This window comes from Euprymna scolopes, chromosome 40, assembly GCF_053919585.1.
Source record: "Euprymna scolopes isolate OS-2025 chromosome 40, ASM5391958v1, whole genome shotgun sequence".
In the NCBI taxonomy this organism is placed as follows: Eukaryota; Metazoa; Mollusca; class Cephalopoda; order Sepiida; family Sepiolidae; genus Euprymna; species Euprymna scolopes.
The window spans coordinates 60456773-60462116 of NC_136521.1; the positions used below are offsets into that span (position 1 = coordinate 60456773).

At 33.9% G+C, this 5344-nt stretch overlaps 1 pseudogene; it reads left to right on the forward strand.

Annotated features, from left to right (window-relative positions):
• The first annotated feature begins 3674 nt into the window (after positions 1-3674).
• Positions 3675-3791, forward strand: LOC145265902 (5S ribosomal RNA; annotated as a pseudogene).
• The last annotated feature ends 1553 nt before the right edge of the window (positions 3792-5344 follow it).

Sequence of the window (5344 nt, forward strand, 5' to 3'; positions counted from 1 at the left end):
AGAAAATTATCCCGACCCTGGTCGTAAAATATGCCTAATATATTTTCATTAAAGCAGATTTCGTATTTATTATTAAAGGAAAATTATCTTTGATATTACACACACACACACACACACACACACACACACACACACACACACACACGTGTGTGTGTGTGTTTGAATAGTAATGTATAGAATAATTGCTATATACATTTTCATAAATTACTACCTAGCTCTACCTTTGTATTAAGCAGTGTTGAAGTAAATACTTATAGTTTAAGCATAAAATTATACTTTCGTATATTAACTTATGTGATTAAACGAAGTAGTCATATATATGAATATATATATGAATATATATATATATATATATATGTATGTGTATATATACACATATATATGCATATATACATATATATACTTATATATGCATATATATATATATATATATATATATATATATATATATATATATATATATATATAATACATTTTTGTATGCAAAATCCGATTCCGCATTTTGCTAATTCCTACCCTCTGATGAGAAGGAAAGTATTTCTTACAAAACTCCGCGGATTAAGGACTATCCACTTATTGAGTGTTTCCGTTTCAGATTAAATGTTTTTACCTCTTTTACAAAGCATAATAAATAAAAATGTTATATACGCCCAAACAAATTAAAAGGGCGACTTTCTAAGTAAATAAAAAAATGAGCTTCGAGGCGGAGCCAATATTAACCGTATGTATCGCTTGAAAAAAACAACAATAACAAAATCTATATACATGTATATATATATACATATATATATACATATATATATATATATATATATATATATATATATATTTAGACATACACTGTTAAAAAATAAAAATCTTTTTAATTTTTCAATTCTCCTTACTATTATTTTTTTTTTAGTATTTACATCGAAGTAATGGATGTATGGTGCAAGCAATTTTTCCGAAGTGTCCGCAGTTTTTACTTATCGTGTAGTTATCTACGCATCGTCAGGAATGTTTGTGTAAGGCTTTGAAGGAACTGAACAGGATTTTTTAGAATAGTAGTTGGGGAGCGAGCGAAGGTCATTGGGACTACAATCGGCTGTATGGTGTTCGTTTATGGAGAAAGGGAGGAGAATGTGGAAGTTCTTGGGTCAGTAGCATGAATGGGTGTTATGCTAGGCATTTAAGTATATTGATTCTATCCGAAATACGACCTGAATGAAAAAAGTCTGCTTTTAAATACGCATTATATATATATATATATATATATATATATATATATATATATATATATATATATAGAGAGAGAGAGAGAGAGAGAGAGAGAGAGAGAAGAGGGAGAGAGAGCAATGATTGCAAAAGTCTTAAAAATCAAAACTAATACATTTGGCGCTTCAGCCGCTTTCTTTATCATTTAGACATACGACAGATTCATGAGAAATATTTTATATATAACCACTTCAATCTATACGTTAATATGCGAATTTTCTTATGCATTTCAGCTATTTGTTTAAAGTACTTCTCGGCCGTAATTGTTCGCCTGCATTAAAAAAAAAAAATGTAATCGATGAGACCGATCGCAGTCTAGCAAACAGTCACCATGACCTTTTAATGGAACTCTGGCTTCCGGAAGTGTCGCGGAGTATCATCAGCGTCTAAGACCTGAGCTAAGCGTCGTTGTTAATCGTAAACAAGCCCCTTTTCCTCGCAAGTCACAACCCGGTCGGTAAACGAGTCGTCCTTGTCGCGTAAAACAAGTGAAGAATACACTTTATAAAAGAGTTTCTGTTGTTTTTTTGTTTAATACGTAAGTCATCAATTTATTAATTTTTTTGTATCCCCTGTCTCTTTCAAGTGGTTAAAAATCGTCGTATACCTTACGTTCTATTAAGAAGCAAGTTCTCGAACAGTTGTGAACCATTTGGCGCCAACTTAGGCTCTTGATTAATTGATGGCTAACGACTACGCTCATCATCTTGAAGACTCTCTTCGCCGCCACGTAATTTCTTAAAACACCATTGTGATGTGCGTTCAGTAATCTTTCCTGAGCCAAACACTTCAATGATATCTTTAGATGTTTCGGCAGCTTTCCGGTCTAGCTTGAATTGGAATAAGAACGTCGTGTAAATTTGTTTATTTTTCCGTCGTGTATTCAACGTTCTATAAAGAAAACATAATTGTTTAAAAACGATTGTAATTTAGATGATTAGATAGAGCGCAAAATTTAAAATGATATATTAATAAAAGGTATTATCTCGAAAACTTATATGAAAATAAATAATTAAAAATAAAAATTAAAAATTCTACAAGGACATTTTTCGTGTTGAATTCAGTGTTATATAACCAGGTGTTCATCGGTTAAATATTTGCACACAGGCACACACACATACGTACACACATCTGCTGCTTTATTTATATAGGTAATATCATTGTAGATTTGAGGTTAACTTTGATCTCCCTATTATTTACCGTATTTCTTAAATTATTAATGTTGCCTCGCTCAAACGATACGCATTGCTCATTGCCATTATTACGCGTTCCAAACTCGAACTTTTTGGCCTTTTTGACCGAGATTTCCTTAGCATATTTCCTAGTAATTTTCTAAGGATTTTACCGAAATAGAGAACCCCTATAATGGAATATTTTTTTTTCCGGAATGTAGGCGTTACCTCTCTTTGACTCGCTGACGAAGCAAATCTGTAAAATGAAAGCCTTTAATCGAAAAGGGAGAAACTTTGACATTTTTTTTTGTCTGTTTTCACTAGCATCCTCGTAATTATCTCGGAAGTTTCGTCAGTCTGCTGATGTCTTCGACATGCTTCAGTCTAATATGTTATATTTATTGTTACACGGGTAATTCAAATAGACGCAATTTGTTTGATCATTAATCTTTGTTCTGTCTTTAATTTTTTTTTTTACATAGGCATCACCACATTATCAAGGCCAAGGGGCCACTCAAGGATAAGGGTTAAAAAGTGTACAGTGGAAATTGGACAATATAATAATCATCAGTAATGAAAATTCAGTAAATTTGATAACTTATATGGAACGGCTCATCAAGAACTTATTTACGTTAGACTTGAAGACAACCATATTGTAGTCAGCCGGAAAGCAGGAAAACGGCAGACAATTCCACAGGCGTGCAGTTCTAAGAAAGAAGCTTTGTTCATGGAATCTACGTTTAGGTTTAGGCACAGATAAAGAGTGGGGGGAATTATTGATAGTGTTTACAGCTAGATGCGTGTTTCTTGTGAAAGTTTGGCGAGGGGGGACCATAGATTGAAGCTCAGTCGAACACTTTCGATGAAAATAACGATACATCAGGGACAAACTCGCAACATCTCTTCTGTGAGATAGAGGTTGTAAGGAAGAGAAAAGGACATCTCCTACGAGGCTACGAAGTCTATTTTGAACTCTATCAAGGCAGGCCAATGAATGCATCTCAAGATTTAATTAAAACTCACGTAGGCCTTGGTCTGTCACGCTTAACATTTTCATTGATACAAAAACAAATATTTTACCCCTTTAATCTAAATAGTATTTCCGCGAGTGTATCCTTCGTTAGTGTAAATTAGAATTGCGTCTTGATTTAGATGTGTCCTGTCATATCTAAAATGGGTTGCGTTAGTTGGTCGGTCGGTCACATATACATTTGAAAAACATATCCGTTAGATATCATGTAACTTATAATATACGTCAAAATCACATTGATACACCGGTTCTCGTCAGATCACCGAAGTTAAGCAACGTTGAACCTGCTTAGTACCAGGTGGGTTTCCATTTGGGAATTCTAGGTGTTGTATGTTCTCTCCGCTTATCGCGGCATTTGTTTACAGTTTTCCTGTGCATTCACTTCACTTGCGACTGGTACATAACAATGTCGACTCAGGAGAGGTGTGGTTGGAGATTGCGCACCTCCTGACAAAAAATTTTCACGCACACCTTGTGGGTATCCATAGTCTGTCAAAGTTCATGTAGCCCGTTAAATTATAAATAGAATAAACATGATTCTATCATTATTAAACGTGAATTTGTATTTCGTTTATACTTTATTCCATCCATCCATGCCTCCGTTCAGTCTCGAAAGACAAAAGATGCCCTCTTTAGGGGCATCTGCCCGTGTAATTGTGAGGCAGGAGTTGCGCAATAATCAACTACGCCTCTCCTGAATCGGCACTGTTTGAGTCCAGTGACAGGGGGAAATCCAGGGCAACTGGGAACAATACAGAGATTAACAGAGAGCACATACAACACCTGGAAGTCCCAAATGGTCTCCCATTTAGAACTGAACAGGTTCGACGTTACTTCGGTGATCCAGCAGGAACGGGTGTGTCAACACGCCGTACTTTCTTGCACTTAATTGTTAAATAGTATTATCTTTGGTCTGTCGCGTTTTACTTTGAAATAGCATTTTTGTCGCGTTTTACTTTGAAATGATCGTTAGTCTCGGACGCAAAATTATAAAATAGCATTTTTCTCAGTCTGTTCATAAAGATTTGTGTTTTCGTCAGTTCGTTCTCTAAGGCATTGCCTTTATTCTGTAACGTTTAACTATAAAATACCATTGTTCTCGGTCGGCCAACTAAAAGTTTTAATAGCATTGTTTTTGGTCTTTCAGATTTAAGCATGAAATAACATTTTCTGTTTAAATTTGAAATTACATTCTTGTTAGTCAAATACGTAAAAGTAGGTCTGTCGGCTTAAATTTGAAAGAGCATTAATGTTGGTCTGTCACATAAAAGTATGAAATACTATTTTCGTAGATCTGTCGGCTTAAATCTGAAAGAGCATTTATGATGGTCTGTCACGTAAAAGTATGAAATACTATTTTCGTAGATCTTTCGGCTTAAATTTGAAATAGCACTTAAGTTGGTCTGTCACGTTAAAGTATTAAATACTATTTTCGTAGGTTGGCCGTTTAAAATTTGAAATCGCATTGCTGTTTATATGTTTAAGCATAAAATAATATTTTCGTGGATCTGTCTGCTTAAATTTGAAGTAACATTCTCGTTGGTCTGTCACTGTAAATATGATGAAGCATTAAATCAGTCCCGGGTTTAATTTTAAATAACATTATCGTTAATCGGTAATGTTTAAGTATGAACTAGCATTGTCGTCGGTCTCTCCGCTTAATTTGGAAATAGGATTATTGTTGGTTTTTTACATTTAAATATGAAAAAAAAAATTCGTTCAAAGCAAAGTACCAGGTCGCATTTTGTCGGTCTGCTATGTATAACTGCGAATAATTATTCTGCTCTCTTTCCATCTGCTCCTCTCCTCATAAAAAATACGCTTAAATGCAAGATCGGATATATATATATATATATATATATATATATATATATATATATATATATAT